The 22,872-nt window shown below is 44.1% G+C and overlaps 1 protein-coding gene across 1 annotated transcript in view; it reads left to right on the top strand.

Annotated features, from left to right (window-relative positions):
• SLCO4A1 (solute carrier organic anion transporter family member 4A1) overlaps positions 1-22,872 on the top strand; it is a 172,919-nt gene that overhangs the window by 44,190 nt on the left and 105,857 nt on the right. The gene's annotated exons all lie outside the window — the stretch shown is intronic.

Here is a 22,872-nt window from a genome sequence, read left to right as displayed (position 1 = left end):
GGGCCCATGTTGCCGATCGATGCTGGAGGGGCCCATTGCCATTTGGAAAAACCAATGTTGATGCCCTCCTTCATCGGGCCCCCCTGACCATTTCGGGCCCTAGGCATGTGCTTACTTAGCCTATTGGTTAATCCTGCCCTGACTGTATGTGCTACATTTTTTGTGCTATGAGGGTGGTTTGAAAAGTCTTGTAAAAAAGCAACTTAAACAATGTAGTCTCCATCGAGGACTATACACTTAGGGGTCCTTTTACTAAGGTGCTCTAACCGATTTAGCATGCGCTAAATCGTAATGCGTCCATTTTATTCTATGGATGCGTTAGCATTTAGCATATGCTAATATTTAGCATGCGCTAAATCGGTTAGCACGCCTTAGTAAAAGAGGGGGTTAGTTCAGCATGTTTCCAGTTTTTTCGTATCATAGGACTAATAGCTTATGAAAAAACTGGAAACTTACTGAACTAAGGCCTCCTTTTATTAAACTGCTCTAGCTGTTTCTAGCATGGGGAGCTGCGCTGAATAGCCCGCACTGCTCCCAATGCTCATAGGAATTTTATGAGCGTCAGGAGCAGCGCGGGGCATTCAGCGCGGCTCTCTGCACTAGAAACTGCTAGTGTATAGCTCTTGATGGAGACTACATTGTTTAATTTGTTTTTTTTACCAGACTTTTCAAATTACATGAATATACAGAAATGCATTGCTAAGACTAGAATCAAATATTGTTGGTTTTTAGAACTTGTTACTCACATGAAAAACTATTTGCATGCACCCAGTCACTCTTTAAAGCAGGGGTGGGCAAACGTTTAGACTCTTGAGCCACAATGGGTTTTTAAATTTTGACAGAGGGGCCGGATCAAGAACATCTTTCTATCGCTCCATCCCTCCCATCCCCCTGTGCAGCAGAACCCTTGCCCAGCTTCTATCCTTCCCTACCTCCCATCAATGGGGCAACAAAACCATTGAGCACCCACCCCGCCGTGCAGTTGAACCTCCGCTGACCCTCCATCCTTCCCTCCTAGCCGAACCCTGCTGACCGTGAGCCCATACTTCCCTCCAAAGCAACATCAGGCTGGCAGCACTCTAAACAGGCTGCTTCGTGGCCTTCTCTCATCGGGACCTTCCATATGCCGCATTACTGATGACATCATCAGTGATGTGGCAGAGGGAATTCCCCGATGAGAGAAGGCCGTGAAGCAGCCTGCTTAAAGTACTGCCGGCCTGATGCTGCTCTGGAGGGAGGTATGTAGGGCTCACGGTCAGCGGGGTTCAGATGGTTGGCAGGCCAGATTAAAAAAACTAAACGGGCCGGATATGGCCCGCGGGCCATAGTTTACCCATGTCTGCTTTAGAGGGATCATTGATATCTGTACACATACTTTTTCACAGTTCTAATAGGTAAGCAGCTGTTTTGCATGGTTATGAATTTCATTATATCAATATCAACATGTTTCCATTAAATCTCTCACATTAAGGTAATTGTTGAAAAGCATTATTCAAACTATAGATGTGCATAAACCAGCATTTAGACATGTATGTGAACTAGAACAGCAGCAACTCTTGTGAGTTCTTCTCCTTATGAGTTCTTTTGTATTTTTGGATGACAATTGTTCATATACTGGGCTACTGGGTTTGATGGACCATTGGTCTGACCCAAGGGTAGGAAATTCCGGTCCTTGAGAGCCAGAGCCAGGCCAGGTTTTCAGGATCTCCACCATAAATATGCATGAGATAGATTTGCATCTCAAGGAGGCAGTGCATGCAAATCCATCTCATACATATTCATGGTGGAGATCCTGAAAACCTGATCTGGCTCCGGCTCTCGAGGACCGGAATTGCCTACCCCTGGTCTGACCCAATAATATTCTTAAGTTCTTATTTAAAAAAGACATGGGGGGGAAGCCACTGCTTGCCCTGGAATGTTGCTATTCCTTGGGTTTTGGCCAGGTACTAGGAACTGTGAGAACGGGCTACTGGGCTTGATGGACCATTGGTCTGTCCTAGTAAGGCTATTCTTATGTTCTAGACCAGTGGTTCCCAAACCCTGTCCTGGGGGACCCCCAGCCAGTCGGGTTTTTAAGATATCCCTAATGAATATGCATGAGAGAGATTTGCATACCTGTCGCTTCCATTATATGCAAATCTCTTTCATGCATATTCATTAGGGATATCTTGAAAACCCAACTGGCTGGGGGTCCCCCAGGACAGGGTTTGAGAACCACTGTTCTAGACTATAGACTCATATAGAATCACCCAAGAAGTAAGATATGATAGATACCTTTAATATGATACCAGCTTGAGACTTCCATGAATACCAGATGGATGGTATTTATGGCAGTCTCTAGCCTCCTTTTCACAAAGAGGGGCATAAAGGATCTGGCCTACAGAGATTTGCAGCTCTATCTCCACAGGACACAGAGATGGCATACCAGGGCAAAAAGTCTAAAAGAAAAGAATAAAGCTCCAAATAAGTTTCTCCTAAAAAAAATACCAATGCATAGTGCAGTTATACTCTTGCTTTGCCCAGCCCCAAAACAGAGCAGGCCTGGACAAGGCAACCAAATCAAATATGGACATGTGAACAGAGCTTGGCCAGGGTAACATACAGGTACACAAAAAAAGGAATATTTCTCTCCCTCAGTTACTAACTGATAAGGGGAAGAGGGAGTGAAGGTCTCTGAGTGTGGCAGGGGAATTCAGAGACAAAACAGTGTAAACATGGGCATGTCAGATAAGATGTCAAAAGTATGGCCTTGGAAACCTAGGGAGAGGCCTCTGGAAAACCCAATTCATAGCCTATGTGAGTCCAATTTCTACTGCCAAAAGTAGGTTTGTTCCATTCAGCATCATACCACCTCTTGGAAATTGGGGTTATAAATGTGTCCTATGTAGCAGATTGTGCATATGATGATAAACAGATATATCATAAGTAAGGTAGTCAGAATTAAAGCCAAATATTACAAAATGTCTGTCTGATGTATAATAAGCCTTCTCCTATAAAACATCTAAAGTATCTCTAATTTCATTATCATATTATAAAACTCATATCTATAGCTACTTATGAGAATAAAGCCAAGCCAAAATTGCTAGCAATTTGTTATTGTTGGCTTATACTTTTTTTGCAATAATACTAACACTAAATATGTATTATTCAGATCTTCTTTTGCCATTCTTGGCAGTAACAGTTCAGTCAAGTTCAGTCCATGATGGTCATGTGTAGAGAGTTGCTCTAAGGGTTATCGCTGCGTGTGGAATTGTCTGTTTTGTTGCGCATTCAAGATCAGTTCTGTTTACCTCTTCTGCAGCGGCGTGAGGTAGATGGAGTAGCTGTTTGAGGTTGTCAGCTCAGATGCTGCCTATGAGATGGCTGCAGTCAGCATGCTTGCAGGACAGGTTTTGAGGTGACGTGATATCCTGTAGATAAGAGCGGGGACAACAGTATCTGGATCATACCAAGATCTTATCAAATCCAAAGCTTCCTTTCCTGGGTTCACAATTTCTCACTACATTCACACATAAACTTTTCTTGTTCATAGGCCTGTTCTGCCTCAATGCGAAAACTTGTGTTACCATCCCAAAATATCCTGTATGTATTTGTCTGTTCATCTCTCCCTGTCAGGAATGTGTAAGCACTAGTGTTGTGTAGCACTACTATCCCTGCAGGTGTTCTTTATGGTACTGTCCCTTCCTGCGTGACCAGGAAAACTGATCCAGTGCCAGGCATTAACCCTTTCTCCAGAGCCTGGATTTCAGGTTCTGAGAACAGTAAACTCATGTTTCAAATGTAGTGTGGCTCCCCAAGGTGAACAGTTGACAGTTTCTCCCAAGCCTCTCAGGGTTTGAGAGGGTATGTTCTGGTGGCAAAAGCTCTCTTTGCTAAGTTTACTCAGTCAGTTCTTTTGCTCTCGGCTGGCAGGCAATATGGGAGACCCAAGTGATCTCAGGATCAGTGGCTCATTGTTGTGTGGGCTGCCTGGTGACATGACTTCCTTCATTGGAGTGAACATTGCACTTCATATTTCGTGGTTTGATTCACTAAGGCTTCCACAGTGCTCTTCTGGTCACGTGTGACTTTGGGAAACATTGCAATTGTTCCAGGAGATGGATCCACAGCTATTACATTGCATGACTTCTTGTTGTCTTCTGGAAGAAACCCAGTGCTCTCTGTTTGCCAGGTCTCATTTGCATGAATTCTTTGCTGAGTATGTCAGAAGTCCTGACTATCCGACTTATTGCTTATGATCATATACACAATCCACTACATAGGACACATCTATAACCTCAATTTCCAAGAGGTGGTATGATGCTGAATGGAACAAACCTACTTTTGGCAGTAGAAATTGGACCCACATAGGCTATGAATTGGGCTTTCCAGAAGCCTCTCCCTAGTTTTCCAAGGCTTTACCTTTGAACTCTTATCTGGCACACTCAGCAAAGGATTCAATGCTTTTCACTGTAGCTTAAAGATTACAGTTTGGCACTGCTGTTGCCTCTGTGGCATGTGTTGTGATGACCCAAACCCTTCGGCACAGCTGGTTCTAGGACTGTAGTTTGGTGGTAGACACCCCCCTTCTCATGGCTCTCTGGCCAGTCTTTTCTCTTTCTGTTTGCCCAGGCCTCATACTGGACATACTGGAACAGACTGAAGGTCCATCAAACCCAGTCTCCTGTTTCCAACAGTGGCCAATCCAGGTCACAAGCACCTGACACAATCCCAGAAGAGTAAAACAGGAGTTATAGTGGGGTTTGGACCTGTGTCCTTTGGTTTACAGTCCACTGCACTAGGCTACTTCTCACCTGAGCCTACTTAGACATCACATTTATTTGATTTTTAGCCTGTCCTCTCAAAGGAGCTCAGAACAGGTTACAAATCAGGTACTTAAGCATTCTCCCTATCTATCCTGGTGGGCTCACAGTCTGTCTAATGTACCTGGGGCAGTAGAGGATTAAGTGACTTGCCCAGGGTCACAAGGAGCAGCACAGGGTTTGAACCCACGACTTCACGGTGCTAAAGCTGTAGCTCTAAGCACTATGCGACACTCTGGCAGTTTTCTGAAAGGTGCAGTCATCTAAAATACTTGGGGGAGGATTCTCAAAAGTTATTGTACCCTTATGGTCACTAAATCAGTTCAGCCGGTTTAGCAATTTTACCAGCTAATTATCAGAACGGCCTTTTCCGAGCTTCCTAGCAGTCTCCAACTTTGCAATGCAAATGTAGTACAACAAGGAGTACTCCGGGCAATTCTCCATTAGAGAATGACACGGTGACAAAATTCATCACCATTCTCGTCCCCGCGGATAACCGTGGGAAATAAACCCATGTCATTTTCTAGTGTCTATTTCATCCTCTGTTCTTCTACACCAGCATTCTTCAAAGCAAAGCTTGAGGGTCAGTGGTTGTGGCCATTCATACTCTGATTCTTATGTGAGCCAAGGATAATGAAGCCATTATGACATCACTGATGTGATTGGCTCTTAGGCACTGGTGGAATGAGGCATTATGACATCACAATATCTGCTCTGGATACCAGAGACTGTCATTCTGTAGTGTCTGTTTCAACCTCAGTCCTTCTACACCAGCATTCTTCAAAGTAAAGCTTGCGGGTCACTGGTTGTGGCCATTCATACTAGAGAGTTGCGCGGGGACAGAAATCCCACCCGTCCCCACCAAAGTCCCACCCGTCCCCACCCGTCCCCGTGAGGACTCCCACCCATCCCCACCCGTCCCCGCGAGGAATCCCTCTGTCCCCACCCGTCCCCGCGAGGAATCCCCTCCGTCCCCGCCCGTCCCCGCGAGGAATCCCCTACGTCCCCACCTGTCCCTATAAACTACAGAAATAGTTATTTCATTTAATTATGCTACTGAATTAAAGGCTCTGGTAGAAACCCATTTAAAAATAAGCAAAAAGACTTTATTAATTTGGAAATATTAATTGGGAAGAATACATACTTTGTAAACGGGTTTCTACCAGAGCATCTAATGTTTATAAATTTTTATCAACACAACTAATATACTACTTTATCCTTAAGCAAAAAAAAAAAATAATAATAATTTTTTTCCTACCTTTATTGCCTGGTTTCTGCTTTCTTCATGTTCTCATTCAATTCCTTCCATCCACTGCCTCTCTTCTCTCTGTGTCTTCCATTTGCTCTGTTACTGTGCCTCTCCCTTTCTCCCCCCTCCCAAATTGGTCTGGCACCCATCTTTTTCCCTCCGCTCCCCCCATAGTCTGGCACCTCTGTCTTCTTCCCTGCCAGCGTCTTCTTCCCATTCCCTCTTCCCCATTTCCTTTCAGTGTCCTTCTCCCCCACCATCTTCCCCATGTCCTGTCAGGCAGCATCCTTCTCCCCTCTCTGCCTTCCCCATGTCCTTTCAGCGGCCTTCTCCCCCCTCTGTCTTCCCCATGTCCTTTCAGTGGCATTCTCCACCCCTTTGTCTTCCCCAGTGCTTTCAGGGTCCTTCCCCCCCTTCCTCCCGTTTACCCCATGTCCTTTCAGCGGCCTTCTCCACCCCTGTTTTCCCCATGTCCTTTCAGTGGCATTCTCCACCCCTTTGTCTTCCCCAGTGCTTTCAGGGTCCTTCCCCCCCCTCATCTCCCGTTTACCCCATGTCCTTTCAGCGTTCTTTTCCACCCCTTTGTCTTCCCCCGTGCTTTCAGCGGCCTTCTCCCCCCTTAAGCGTCTTTTCTTCTCCACTCCACCTTTCCTCCCTCCCTGCCTCCACCTTTGTGGCGCTTTTGCACCCGACCGACAACAGAACAGGCCCGGTCGGACAAATCTCTCTGTCCTGTAGCCGCGAATCTAAATTACCTCTTACAGCAGCTTCACTACTCCAGCTGCTGTAAGAGGTAATTTAGATTTGCGGCTACAGGGCAGGGAGATTTGTCGGCCGGGCCTGTTGTCGGTCGATCGGGGGACCTGACCGGCTGTGCACATTCTTCGGGGCGGACCGCCCCCTCCCCCCTCTTTCGTTCGCCATTGCCTTCTCCCTACCTGCCCTGCCGCACACAGCCGACCGGAAGTCTTCCTGATGTCAGCGCTGACGTCGGAGGAAGGGAGGGCTTTGCTTAAGCCCTCCCTCCGACGTCAGCGCTGACATCGGGAAGATTTCCGTTCGGCTGTGTGCTGCTACAGGGCAGGTAAGGAGAAGGAGACTACCCTCGCGGCTCGACCAACCCCGCTGCGATCCAACCCCGCAGGAACCCCGCGACCCTCGGAGGCGTCCCCACGGGATCCCCGCGACCCTAGGGGGCGTCCCCATGGGATCCCCGTGACCCAAAGGGGGAACCCGCGGGATCCCCGCGGGTCCCGCGGGATTCCCATCATCCCCGTTCCCGTGCAGCTCTCTAATTCATACTCTGATTCTTCCCTCTTTCCTTAAAGAATGACATGAAGATGGTTTCCCGCAGTTATCCGCGGGAACGGGAACGGTGATGAATTTTGTCACTGTGTCATCATCGCCAGGTGATTCTGTAACCTCATTGTACCACATTTGCAGCCAAAATTTTCTGACAGGGTCTGAGTTGTTGTAACCTTACTTTCCAGTCAGTGCCTGAGCAAACAGAAGACTTGATTATGCGCTCTTTCTCTCCTGTTTTTCCTGTGTCTGACAGGCTCGTTTTCAGATCTGTTGGAATATCCTATGTTGTGTCTTCCTTTCTGTAGTGTTTACTGCTGTGGGGAATTGAACTGGCTGTCCCAAGTCAAATTGTGCAGGAGCAGAGTATCGGCCTCCTCCTAATCGCACAGCCTTCAGTTCTAGTGAGGGCGACAACTATCTCACAATGCACATACCAAAGACACATTCCCCTGCCCATAATTTCTTTCTATCTCCCTGGCAAAAAATACTTTTTTTCATGGCATCTCACACTCTGCTTAATAGGGCAGATCTCATGCACTTGTTTGCCCAAACCATATGTTCATGTCCTTTCTATGGTGTTTCACTACAGGAAACAATTCTCTGCCTTTACTTTCTTTTTTAATCTTTATTCATTTTTTTAATACTTCAATAAGTGAAAACAGAATAAATAAACATTTTACACTTTAGACATCACTTATAATTTTACAAGAATACCTTCCCCCCACCCCATCTAATCAGTATTATCACTATACATTTTTTTAACCATAAATTATACATTTATAAACATTCAAAATTGTTTATCAAACCTCATAAATATCATCCTTCCCGCCCAATACCATTAGTAAAGATATTCATTTAAAACCTCATATTCCACCCATTCCCCCCCCCCTCTCTGGATGCGCAGTTTATTTGACAACAAAATCACAACTATAATAATTCTACAAAAGACATCAATGGGCCCCATATTAATTTAAAATTGTTAGTATTCCCTAACAAATCAGCGTTCATTTTCTCATATTTATAAATTAGACATAAACTTGCCCACCAGAATGTAAAGTTAAGACGATCCCAGTTTTTCCAGTTATGTGTAATCAATTGTACAGCTGTACTTGTCATAATTAAGAAGAGATTCTGCCTTTACTTTCAATATTTTGTGTACAAGTACCTTTCAAATTCATACTGTCTGCTGCAGTCAGAGGTGCGGAGCATTCCTCTTTCTCATTCACCAAGGTCTTATCTGCCTTTAATTAACGGACAGGCCATTGTGTCAACTTTGTTCTATTGCTGACACAGTGCTCTGGAGGTCTGACACTATCTAACCTAAGATCTTGCTTTTCTGATTCAGCACTTTGCACTTTCTGACTAGGACTGGGCTCCAAAGGACTAAATAATTCAGAAGTGCCCTGCTTCTTGCATTGATTCACTACATAACAATCAGATAAATCACATTCTTTCTTTTTCTTGTTAATCTGTTCTCTGGCAGGGTTCAGCCCCACTTTAGAGGTCTCTTTAAGAATGTGAATCTGAGCTTTTAAATCTGCAATCTGTTCATCTTGATCTTTAGTTGTGCTTGCTAATTGAGCTAATACATCTGCAAATTGCTGATATTCAGCTATTAATTATTTCTAGAGTTCTACTAGATATACACAGCGCTGTTCAAGTTACAAGTGCACATTTTTCTCTATTGAGCATATCTGCCTCATCTAGGATACAAATCTCGCCAGCCCATTCTGAGTTAAAGGCCTTGAACTGTTTCAAATATTTTCCAACAGTTTCAGTTTCCTATCTATGTAAGAGAAAGCATTCAGGAGAACCCATCCTAATTTTCCCACCGCTTCACGTCCTGCCTCCCAGGTTCAGGGCTTGAATTGCAGCATTAACTCCTTCATGGGTAACTTCTGCATCAAACTCAGAACAAGCCATAGCATCTGCCTGCTTTCCTATGATTTTAGCTACTAAGACCCATGAGCTGCCATAAGAACCTTCAGGGATGGTGCCTCTTCTTATCCTGCCTATTAGAACCCCATCTGAACTTAAATATGATTATGAGAATAGCCTTTCAAGAGTACAAAACTATAGGACTCATCCAAAACTATAGGACTCATCCAAAGAAAGTCATCCAAAAAGTGGCATTCACCAGTTTCAAAACCTATTTTTAGATGGATTTCTATGCTGTTTATCTGCAGTTCATCTAAAACACTGTTCTTCAACTGCCAATCCGCAGACCAGTGCCAGTCCACAGAAAATTCCAGTCCGCCCAGGGCCGGTGAGATCGAGTCGGTGGTTAAATTTCCTGCCAACTGCGGTGGTGTTGGCGGAAGGCTGCTGTTCCACCCAGCCTCGGGCGATCAAGACAGGCTGCCGACGTCGGGGCCTTCCCTCTGTGAGTCTCACCTATTCGGAAACAGGAAGTTGAAACAAAATAGGCGGGACTCAGAGAAGGAAGGTCCCGACGTCGGCATCCTGTCTTGATCGCCGCCCCTGCCAAGTCGCCGAAGAGGGCCGTGGGGAAGGTGCAGGTGGAAGGGAGAGAGCTGCAGGTACAGGCTCAGGAGCAAGATCAGGGGGTGCCTTTGACAGTGGCTGTCTCCCCTCCCAGCAGCTCTCGTACTTGCCAGGGCAGTGATTCACTGGCAACTTCCTCTTTCCTCAGAGGCGGCAATGGACCCAAGGCTGCCTAAGTAAATCGCTGCTGCAGGCAAGTACTGAGAGCTGCTGGAAGTGGAGGAAGCCATTGTTGGAGGCTGGGAAGATGCTGGATAAATGGAGAGCTGCTACTGGACCTGGATGGAGGTAGAAGGAGAGATACTGCTGGGAGGGGAAGAGGGAAAGGGATGGGAAGAGAGCTACTGTTGGATAGGGGGAGGAAGGAAGGAAGGAAGAAGGAAAAAAGGAAGGAAACAGCTGGCAGGGAGATTATAGGAGGGAAAGGGTTAAGGGTGGAATGGGGAGATCAGATGAGAGAAAGGGGAGAGAGAGGAATGAGAAAGCAGAGAGAGATTGATGCTGGAAATGGGGTCAGCAGAGAAATGAGAGAGATAAAGATGCTAGATAATTCTTTAATTTCTGCTGGTCCATGGGTGTAAAAAGATTGAAGAACACTGATCAAAATCTCAAGGGGGCATGTTAGAAGCATGGTATGGCCAGGACTAAGGTGGGCTTATGACTTGGATATTTATCTCAACACACACTTGGGACTATTTGTATTGTATGTATCACCAAGGATAATGAGATACAATGTATTAAACAAAACAAAATCCATAGTACATAATTAGTAGCATGCAATGTATCCTGTTTGCTAGTGCTCAGAGAAAAAAGGCTTTGAGAGACCAGACTAGAGCATTACCTCAACAGCAGAAATCTCTCCTTTTTCAATCACAGCACTTTAAATATATCTTTTTAGACTGTAACTACTTGCTGATTCAAAAAGTATATCAAAACAACTTATTTGAGCTGGAGCAAAGCAGACTTTAAACAGGTTTTGACGCATTTCATATCTAGCTGCTTCAGAAAACCTGGCACTAGTTTTTTTTAAATGCTGGTCTATAAAAATAAGTAAAGAATTTGTTAGTACATATCCACATTTTTTTATAACAATACATTCGAACAACTCAGATTACCTCACTCTTTATGTCTTTTTAACTATTCTTGGAAAGATGCCATCCACACAGGTATCTAGTTAAATACAAACCTAGAAGTGACATCATTGACCCGGGAAGGTGCGAAAGATCTTTCAAAGACATAATCCAAACAATAAGAATTTGACAACGGGCAGAGAGGACATCCAATCAGGACCAATGCAGCCTCCCTACTTATGAAGGTAGACCCACCATTCCACCTCCTGTTAAGACCCTGAGGAATCACGGGGTGCCATTTAAATATCCACTGTTGCTCCTTTTTCCATAATGCAGCTGGCAAATTCCCTCCTCAGGGGAGCTTAGGTGCTTCAAGCACCAAAAATGTAAGATCTTTAACATCATGAGAATTATCATGCCAATGCTTTGTTAAAGGGGCCGTGTAATCCCCATGATGAATCTTACTAAGATGTTCAACAATCCTAGTGCTCTCGTTGAGTGACCAATATATAATAATATAATAATAATATATTTAAAGTGCTGTGATTGTAAAAGGAGAGATTTACGCTGTTGGAGCAATGCTCTAGTCTGGTCTCTCGAAGCCTTTTTTCTGAGCACTAACAAACAGGATACATTGAATGCTACTAATTAAGTACCAGGGATTGTTTATTTGTTTGGGTTTTTTTTTTTTATTTTTTTTTTTTGGGGGGGGGGGTATTTAATATATTGGATATTTATTTGCCAAAATTGAACATTTTAGAATACATACAGTGCACAATTTGAGGCTAGACCTGTTTAACACACTAGATGATCACTGGAAGGATATAAGCATGACCCTCCACCAGTCCCTCAGTTATCCCTGATCCCCTCTCAACCCCCAACAGTATTTACCCATCTGTATGATAGCTTTAGATCAGGGGTGTCAAACTCAATCACATAAGGGGCCGAAATCTAAAACATAGGCTGTCGTGGGCCAAATTTTATATTAAGATATTTAGGGGTCCTTTTATTAAGGTACGCTAACCGATTTAGTGCGCACTAAATGCACACCTTAATAAAGACTTTTCCTCTCTCTTTTAGGTCCTAGTTCACACTTGCTATCTAACATCAGCTCTGGCAGGATACACATTTCAAATCTAGCATATTGTAATCACAAAACAGAAAATAAATTTATTTTTTTCTACTTTTTGTTGTCTGGTCATTATTCAAATCATGTTGGTCCCAGGCTCTGGTTATCTTCTGACAACTCACTTCTCAGGGTCTCCTGCCCATTTTGTCATTTTTTTCTTTCTCCCTGCTAACCATCCGTCTTCCATCTCTGCCCTCCCCTCCCCTCCCCTTCCATTTCCCTTCCCTCCCTGTGAGGTCTGGTATCTTTCCTTTTTTTTTGTCTCCATCCCTGCAGCTGCAGCGATATACCTTCACCATCCCAAGATCCACAATCTCTCCTTTACTCAACCCTTTCATCCAGCATCTCTCCCTCCTTCCCCACCACCCCAGAGTCCACCATATCTCCCTTTCTCTTCCCAACTACCCTCCTATCCATTATCTCTATCCCCCCTCCACACAATCCAACGTCTCTCCCTTTCTGTTCCTTCCCTCCCTCCATCCCATTGTCCACCATCTCTCTCCCTCCCCTCTGCTTTAGACCCATTATTGTTCTCCTCCCCCCTATACTCAACCACCAAACCCAATGTGTTATACCTTCCTCTATTAAGCTCTTGTAAACCGTGCCGAGCACTATATTCATGGAGAGGATGTGGTATATAAACTTAAGGTTTAGTTTAGTTTAGATTATTTCTTCCCCTCCCCCCCCCACCCTCAGTCTGGCATATGCACGTCTCTTTGGACCTCTTTTCCCTCCTTCCATGTACTTCTAACCAGAGACCGCCCCCAACTCCGTCCCGAAGGCCTGCAGTTTTCCCCCTTCTTCTTCCCGGTTTCACCTGCTGCTCACACCGGCCTCGGCTCTCCCTCTGACAACTCAGGCCCACAGGCCAAATTTGACCCATAGGGTAATAAAATTTGGTCCACGATTTGGCCCACCGTTCCTTCCCTACCTCCATCTCGGCTTCCCAGTCCCATCTTCTAAGCAGCCTGCCGAGGATCACCGGGTGGCTGTAGCAAACCTAGAAGACTGCCTCAGCCTCCACAGAACGTTCCCTCTGCTGTGGTCCTATCCCTCCTCTGATGTACGGGATTGTGGCAGAGGGAATGTGCTACAGAGATCGATGGCAGCCTACTAGGTTCATTACAGCCGACCGGCAATCCTCGGCAGGCTTTTTGGAAGATGAGACCGGGAAACCGAGATAGAGGGAGGAAAGGAACGGCAGACTAAATTTAATTACCCTGTGAGCCAAATGTGGCCAGCGGGCCTGAGTTTGACACCCCTGCTTTACATGTCATGGCCAGTCTTGGAGGGCAGCAAACAGGTTCCTGGAGTAGCCTGGTGGGCAGTGTAGTCTATCCATTGGCGTAGCAAGAGTGGAAGGTGCCCAGGGCTATGGTGCTCACCACCTTCTTCTCCTATTCCTGCTGTGCATGCACCACCACCCCCTTCCCTTCCACCAAACCTCTTTAAATTCCCCAGTGCAAATAACATCACCAACTTGCTGCCCACGCTTGCCATAGCTCTCCCTCTAACATCACTTCCTGGTCATGGGACTAGGAAGTGATGTCAGAGGGAGAGCCAAGGCCGATGTGAGCAGAAGGTTAGAGCTGCTGCTTGTGTGAAAAACTAGAGGTATGGGGTCAAAGTGAAGGTGCATGTGTGTGGGGGGAAGAGGAGCAGGGGGGCAGAGAGGAAGAGAGGTGCTGGCACACCCACCAAGATAGTACCAGTGGCAGTCCTCATCCTCCCCCCTCGTTTCCCCGTTTACCACGCTACTGAGTCTACCATAGAGATGGGACTCAGCGGGGGATGAGAGGATGAGAGAATTCGACAGACTGCCGTAGGAGACACGCTGCCAGAGGGTGAGCTAACCAAATTAAAATTACAACCTTTTCAAATTGAGAAGCCCCGAGAGGTTACATTAGATTCTCTGTGGGATCTTGTGGCCAATTTGGCAAGATCTATAAACCCACAACTACAACAATTAGAAAAGAAACTTAATAACCATGAAATTGAGATTAAAAATTTAAAGACTGGACTTGAGGACTCAAAAACTTCAGTACAGAATGTCTGTCAAGAATTAAAAGTCTCCCAACAAATTACTGAGACATTAATTAAAGACAATACTAACCTAAGAAGGAAGATGGAGGCAATGGAAAATTTCTCTCGTAATAATAACCTCAGACTGATAAATTTCCCTAGGGTTTCTATGATAGCCCCAAGGGAAATGTTGAAACGTTATATGACGGAAGTATTGGAACTTTCTGAAGAGTCGTTACCACCATTTACGCAGGTCTATTACCTTCCAAATAAAACTCAAGACCAACAACAACAACAGAAAATGGGACCTGATTTAATGAACATATCTAATATTTTGGAAATGTCTGATAGAGAATTGGTGACCCCAGCCACTTTACTTTTGACAGTAGCTCTCGCACCAGATAAAAACTGGTTGCTGAGACTCTTCTTTAAAAATAAACAAAAATAATTTTTAGGTTGTAAAATTTAGATGTTCCCAGATTTGGCTAGGAATACACAGAGAAGGAGACGAGAATTTTTGTTAAGGAAACCTGGTGTTATATCTCTGGGGGCGACCTTTTACTTGCGACATCCATGTAAATGTGTTATTAATTATCATTCTCATAAATATGTTTTCTTTGAGCCATCTCAACTGACAACCTTTCTCTCAACTGCATCTCTGGAGAAAGAAAGTGCTTAGTTTAAGAAAGGGTGCTTTAATCTCCTTTTCAATTGTATTAATTTCATGCTGAATTTCCTTTCTGTACAAGTTTTATGCTTGATTATATTGAAAAATTCAATAAATATTAAATAATAAAAAAAGAGATGGGACTCAGGCCCATACTCTACTCTAACCACTATACTTACAGAGGAATATGTGAGCCTTCCAAACCCCATCCTAATCTCACTGTACCAACATATAGGTGACACCTGCAGGCATAAGGGCAATTGAAACATAGAAACATGATGGCAGATAAAGTCCAGATGGCCCATCCAGTCTGCCCATCCACAGCATCTACTATCTACTCTTCTCTATAAGAGATCCCATGTGCCTGTTCCACACTTTCTTGAATTCAGACACTTTGTCTCCCTCACCTCTACTGGGATACTATTCCACACATCTACAAACCTTTCTGTAAAAAAGTATTTCCTTAGATTATACTTAAGCCTATTACCTCTTAACTTCATCCCATTTTCTCTCACCCTGGAGTTTCCTTTCAACTGAAAGATACTGTCCCCATGCCTATTTATGCCACATAGGTATTTAAATGTCTCTATCACATCTCCCCTCTCCTGCGTTCCCTCCAATTTATACATATTAAGATTTTTAAGTCTGTCCCCAATCACCTTATGATGAAGACCACCGACCATATTAGAAGCCTTCCTCTGGACCGACTCCATCCTTTTTATATCTTTTTGAAGATGCGGCCTCCAGAATTATACACAATATTCTAAATTAGGTCTCACCAAAGTCTTACACAGGGGCATCAATACCTCCTTTTTCCTACTGGCCATATCTCTCCCTATGCATCCAATCATCCTTCTAGTTTTTGCAGTCACCTTTTCAACCTATGGGTTAAAATACCGGGAAGGAAAGGGTCTGAGATAAAGATAGGCCTGTACTATTGTCCACATGGGCAAACCGAAGCTAACGATGAAGAAATGGAAGCCGAGATGAAGCGAGAATGCAAAAGTGGTAACACAATTATTATGGGAGACTTCAACTATTCCGGGATAGATTGGAGTCTTGGAAGCTCAAAATGCGCCAGAGAGACTGGATTCCTGAGGCTATAAAGGATTGCTTCATGGATCAACTTGTTAGAGAACCGACGAGAGGGAATGCCACTCTGGACCTAATCCTAAATGGGCTAGGGGGACTTGCGAAGGAAGTGGACGTAGTGGGACCATTGGGAAACAGTGATCATAATATGATCAAGTTCAAAGTTGAAGTAGGAATACCGAAGGGAAAAAGAACCATAGCGATAACTTTTAACTTCAAGAAAGGAGACTATAAAGCGATGAGAGTAATGGTAAGGGAGAAACTTAGGAACAACTCAAAGAAATGGCAGTCTGTAGAACAAGCCTGGTCTTTATTCAAGGACACTGTGATCAAGGCATAAAATCTGCATATCCCAAGATTCAGAAAAGGGTGCAAGAAGAATCGAACAAAAGACCCGGCATGGATAACCAAAGAAGTGAAGAAAGCGATAGGTGATAAGAAGAATTCATTCAGGAAATGAAAAAAAAGCAAAACAGGAGAACTGAAAAGAGCACAGGAAGTATCAAAAAGAATGTCACCGTGTGTTTAGAAAAGCCAAAAAGAAATATGAAGAAAGGCTCGCCAAGGAAGCACGAAATTTCAAACCATTCTTCAGATATGTTAAAGGGAAGCAGCCGGCTAGGGAGGAGGTGGGACCGCTGGATGATGGAGACAGGAAGGGAGTGGTGAAGGAGGAGAGAGAAGTGGCGGAAAGACTAAACATGTTCTTTTCGTCCGTATGTACAAAAGAGGACACATCCAACATACTGGAACCTTCAAATCTTCAAAGGAGACCAAACAAATAAATTAACATCCATGGAAGTAAGCCTTGAGGACGTACGTAGGCAGTTAGAAAAATTAAAAACTGACAAATCGCAGGGCCCAGACGGAATCCACCCTAGGATACTGAAAGAACTAAAGGAGGAAATAGGGGAACTACTACAGCAAGTTTGCAATCTATCCTTGAAAACAGGAGTGATCCCGGAAGATTGGAAGATAGCCAATGTTACGCCCATCTTTAAAAAGGGATCAAGAGGTGACCTGGGGAGTCTGACCTCGGTTCTGGGGAAAATGGCGGAAGCGTTGATAAAAGACAGCATTGATAAGAATTTTGAAAGAAATAAACTTCTAATCACAAGCCAACATGGCTTCTGCAAGGGGAGATCATGCCTAACGAACTTACTACACTTCTTCCAAGGAATTAACAAACGAATGGACACAGGGGACCCCATAGAAATCGTATATTTAGATTTCCAAAAAGCCTTTGACAAGGTACCCCATGAACGCCTACTTCGGAAACTGAAGAACCATGGGGTGGAAGGAGACATACATAGATGGATCAGAAATTGGTTGGCGGGTAGGAAGCAGAGGGTAGGCCACTACTCAGACTGGAGGAAGGTCATGAGTGGTGTTCCACAGGGGTCGGTGCTCGGACCGCTGCTATTCAATATATTTTTAAATGATATAGAAACAGGGACGAAGTGCAAAATAATAAAATTTGCAGACGACACCAAACTATTTAGTGGTGCTCGGACTAAAGAGGACTATGAGGAATTACAAAGGGACCTGAACAAGCTAGGGGAATGGGCAACGAGATGGCAGATGAAGTTCAATGTAGAGAAATGTAAAGTATTGCATGTAGGAAGCAAAAACCCGAGGTACAACGATATGATGGGAGGGATGTTATTGAATGAGAGCACCCAAGAAAGGGACTTGGGGGTAATAGTGGATAAGACAATGAAGCTGTCGGCATAGTGTGCAGCGGCCGCTAAGAGAGCGAATAGAATGCTAGGTATAATCAAGAAGGGTATTACAATCAGAATGAAAGAATTTATCCTGCCGTTGTATTGGGCGATGGTGCGTCCGCATCTGGAGTACTGAGTCCAAAATTGGTTGCCGTACCTTAAGAAGGATATGGCGATACTCGAGAGGGTTCAGAGGAGAGCGACACGTTTGATAAAAGGTATAGAAAATGTTTCATACACTGAGAGACTAGAGAAATTGGGGCTCTTTTCCCTGGAGAAGAGGAGAATTAGAGGGGATCTGATAGAGACTTACAAGATCATGAAGGGCATGGAGAAAGTGGAGAGGGACAGATTCTTCAAACTTTCAAAAACTACAAGAACGAGAGGGCATTCGGAAAAGTTGAAAAGGGACAGATTCAAAACCAATGCTAGGAAATTTTTCTTCACCCAATGGGTGGTGGACACCTGGAATGCGCTTCCAGAGGGCGTGATAGGACAGAGTACAGTATTAGGGTTCAAGAAGGGATTGGATAATTTTCTGAAGGAGAAGGGGATAGAGGGGTACAGATAGAGGACTACTATACAGGTCCTGGACCTGTTGGGCCACCACGCAAGCGGACTGCTAGGCACGATGGACCTCTGGTCTGACCCAACAGAGGCACATCTTATGTTCTTATGTTAACCTGTCTGGCCATCTTAAGATCATCACATACTATCACTCCCAAGTCCTGTTCCTCTTTTGTGCACAAAAGTTCTTCACCCCCTAAACTGTATCATCTCCTCGGGTTTTTGCATTCTAAATGCATTAGCATTAAATCTTAGCTGTCAAATTTCTTCAAGCTTCACTAAGTCCTTCCTCATGTTATTAACACCATCAGGGGTGTCTATTCTATTGTAGATTTTGGTATCATCCACAAAGAGGTGAATCTTACCTGACAGCCTTGCAACAATAACGCTTACAAAAATGTTAAGAATAGGCTTAAGGACCGAACCTTGATGCACACCACTGGTAACATCTGATGATATACAGTTATTGCATCCTCTCGATTCTAACAATCCCAATGATTATTCTCTGATATCTACAAAACTGGATGAGGTTATTGATTGACTAACCATTAATAGATTAAAAATCAATTATTGTAAAACTTCTACCATGATCTTTTCTCCAACTAAGCATGCATTGAGCCTGCCAGGTCATACTTTTAGTTTGAAGGGTAATCCTTTATCATATTCAACATCGATTAAAATCCTAGGTGTCACCTTGGATTCCACCTTGTCATTTTACTTGCAGATCTCCAATGCAGTTTCATCTTCTTTTCTAAAGCTTCGTCAGCTTCACTCGATCAGATCACTATTAAACCTCAATTCTTTATGAATCCTCGTGCATTCACTAGTTATTACTTATTGGACTTCCGCAATACCAACTGCGTCGATTCCAGCTAGTACAAAATACTGCACTCAGGCTTCTTTATAATCATTCAAAATTGAACCATATCACTCCACTTCTCAGACTAGAGCATATGCTTCCAATCTCTTTCAGGATACCTTTCAAATATAACCTTCTCACTTTTCAGATTCTGGACTCTGGTCTTCCTCTATTCTTATTTTCTCATTTGATTCCCTATTCACCCAGGAGAGAGCTGTGTTCCTCAAATCAATCCTTACTGTCTATTCCATCCTGTACTAATACAGCAGCTTGTATAATATTCTTAAATATTCATTGAGTACTCAGCTTTTTATTTTTATTTTAAGTCTTCAGAAAATGCCAACCTCCATCCAATTGATTCCTGGTTGTGGTGTTTCAAGGCAAGTTGATCCTCATTAGACTTTTTTTTCTTCTTAAAATTTTTTTAATATTTTGATTGTGTTAATAAGTGCTTCTAAAGTGCTATAAATAATTCTATAAATTCCAATACTTAAGTGACTTTATGTTTTGTACTTAGCTTTTCATGCTTGCTGATCACATGAGTCGCTGTTAATCAAACTTAAATGTTGGGTAGGGACCTGTAATCTCCGACATGTTTCGCCAAAGGCTTTATCAAGAAGATGTCGTCCGTCCCCCCCCCCCCATTCAGTGTTGAAACACTGTATCCTGACCAAGCCAAGATAGATGTTTTGCAGTTTTGAAAATGTGCATTTTTGTTTCTAAATTTTTGTTCATGTTCTGCAAAACGTCTAAACTCAGTTTTAGATATCATATCAAAAATGCCCCTCCACATCAGCAGCATCAAAAGTTCATACAGTTTTCCTATGATTTTTCCTAATCTATTCTGCACACTTCTTACATTCACAACTACCAGATCTGCAGATTGTCATCTGCAAAAATATTGTGATTCTGATACCATCTAAATTAGCACTGGGTCAAGAACTAGTTGAGTAGAAGGCGACAGAGGGTGGTGATAAATGGAGATCGCTCTGAGAAAAGGGATGTTACCAGTAGCTTGTTTCAAGGTTCTGTTCTTGAACCTGTTCTTTTTAACATTTTTATAAATGATATTGCTGAAGGGTTGTTGGATAAGATTTGCCTCTTTGCGGATGATACCAAAATTTGCAATAGAGTAGACATGCCGGATGGTGTGAATAACTTGAAGAAAGACCTGGCGAAGCTTGAAGAATGGTCTGAAATTTGGCAGCTAAAATTTAATGCTAAGAAATGCAAGGTCATGCATTTGGGCTGCAAAAACCCGAGGGAACGATACGGATTAGAGAGTGAAGAGCTTATGTGCATAACAGAAGAGCGGGACTTGGGTGTGATTGTATGTGATGATCTTAAAGTGGCCAAACAGGTTGAAAAGGTGACGGCAAAAGCTAGAAGGATGCTAGGTTGGATATGGAGAGTATGGCCAATAGGAAAAAGGAGGTATTGATGCCTCTGTATAAGACTCTGGTGAGACCTCATTTAGAATATGGTGTATAATTCTGGAGGCTGCACCTTCAAAACGATATAAAAAGGATGGAGTCGGTCAAGAGGAAGGCTACTAAAATGGTATGTGGTCTTCATCATAAGATGTATGGGGATAGACTTAAAGATCTCAATCTGTATACTTTCGAGGAAATGCGGGAAAGGGGAGATATGATAGAGACTCTTAAATACCTACATAATGTAAATGCACATGAGTCAAGTCTCTTTCATTTGAAAGGAAACTCTGCAATGAGAGAGCATAGGATGAAGTTCAGAGGTGATAGGCTCAGGAGTAATCTAAGGAAATACTTTTTTACAGAAAGGGTGGTAGATGCATGGAACAGTCTCCTAGAAGAGGTGGTGGAGAGAGACTGTGTCTGAATTCAAAAAGACCTGGGCTAGGCACGTGGGATCTCTCGGAGAGAGAAAGAGATAATGGTTACTCCAGATGGGCCTATCCCAGGCCCTCTTGAAAGCCTCCCCTCCCTTTCCTCCATCCAATAAACTGGCACATCTATGATTGACACAATGATGTAGCGTTTACTGGAAGTTGTCTTGATGAGAAGACATGTGATGAGACCTGATGATGATGACAGTGGAAGGAGGGAGACACAGCAGGAAGTACCCATATTGCACTCCAGTAAGGCACACCTATGATATGTATGCCTACGACAGAGCTTTACACCTCTTTCTGTGGACTATTCTGTGCATGTACCAATCACTATCACTAGCAACTGATCTCATGTTAATTTGGTGACTCTCCATGAACCTTGTTTGCAGGTATGGTTCTTTGAGAATGGTTCATCTTTTTTGAATCATTAGACTTATATCCACTAAAGTGACCCATCGTATTTTACAAGCAATATTAGAGAATCTGGCCCTCATCAGACTCAGTGTCATAGCAACGAAGCTTCCTTAGGAATGTCTGACTAATGGATTGCAGTTATCTTTGTAGTCCATGCCTCCCCCAGTTTGCATTCACTTCAGTTCACTTCAGCTCTGTTCTTCCTTTTACATTTCATATCTACACTGCAGGTGTTCTGGCTTCTGTGCTGTTAGTGTATTCCTCAGTCATTCCTTAGACAGCCAATAAGCTACAGAGACAGTGGCTTAGCAACCTTCTGTTCTGCTATTCCCTGTTGCCTATTGGCTTGCTAATCTTCTTTAAGAATATCTGACAAATATGATGCAAGGGGAGGTGGGACCATTAGCTACAGACTCAGTGTCTTAGCAACAAAACTTCCTTAGGAATGTCTGATCAATGGGCTGCAGTGGGAGGCATGGCAGTAGCCATAGAGACAGTGCCTTAGCATCCTTCAGTTCTGCTTTTTCCTGTTGCTTATTGGCTGGCTAAGCTTCCTTATGAATGCCTGACCAATGAACTGCAAGCAAAGGTGGGAACAGTAGCTACATAGGCACTGCCTTTTGGGAAAATCCCTTGGTTCACCCCCCAAATGAATATTGCCGAACTCTAGACCTAGCTAAATCAATTTCTCATACCTAAAAACCTTAGTTCACCCCATTTCATCAAAATCCCTAGGGCTGTTTTCCTCATGGGAGTGGCTTTAAGTATCTGACCAATTGGAGTCTTAGGCCACTCCCACTGCATCCCAGAATGCACTGGGAAAGAGGCCTAAGACTTCAGTTGGCCCAGGTGCCTAAAACCCCTCCTATGAGAGGGTCCTTTGGCACCTGGACCAATTGGGGTTTAGGCCCCTCCCTAGTGCATCTCAGAATATACCAGGAAGGGGAAGGCCCACCATACTGAAGAGGCTGGCCTGCCAGCCAGAGGTGTAGGTGTACCCAAAAGGTACGGGATGGGGGTTGGGGTGCCAGGGGCTCCGTTCTGGAGGTACCGGGGAGGGAGGTTCTACTCTGTGGTGCAGTCAGGATGGAGGATGTGCTCTGGTGGGCTGGCCTGTTGGCAGGAGGGAGTGGGCATCCCTCCTGCCTATCACAGTTAGGGCCCTGCCTATCACAGTTAGGGAGGTGTTTCAGGAGTTCTTGCAGGAGGGAGTGGGCATCCTTCCTGCCAGGGGACTTCAAGGAGGGGTTTGGGAGTGGCATCAGGAGGAATTGGTGGTTGTTTTGCAGTTTACAGCAGGAAGGATTGGACATCCCTCTGGCCACAAACAGTGTGTGTGTGTGTGTGGAGGGTCGAGGTGGCAATGAGAGGGAGTAGGGTTCCCTTCTGCAGACGCTCAGCTGATCATGGCAGGGATATTTCCTTGTCGTGATCAGTTTAGTGGCCACATCTAATTGAAATGTAGGCCAGCATTTCAGGTGCCTATCATGGCCCTAGGGTGATGCCTAGGGATGCCTAAGCTTGCCTAAGGCCACTTCCAGGCAAAATCATGCCCAAGCCCAGCCTGGGCGAGCTTAAGCATCTCTACACGTCTCCCTCA

Source organism: Geotrypetes seraphini, chromosome 11 (assembly GCF_902459505.1).
Source record: "Geotrypetes seraphini chromosome 11, aGeoSer1.1, whole genome shotgun sequence".
Taxonomy (NCBI): Eukaryota; Metazoa; Chordata; class Amphibia; order Gymnophiona; family Dermophiidae; genus Geotrypetes; species Geotrypetes seraphini.
This window is presented reverse-complemented; position numbering and strand designations above follow the sequence as displayed.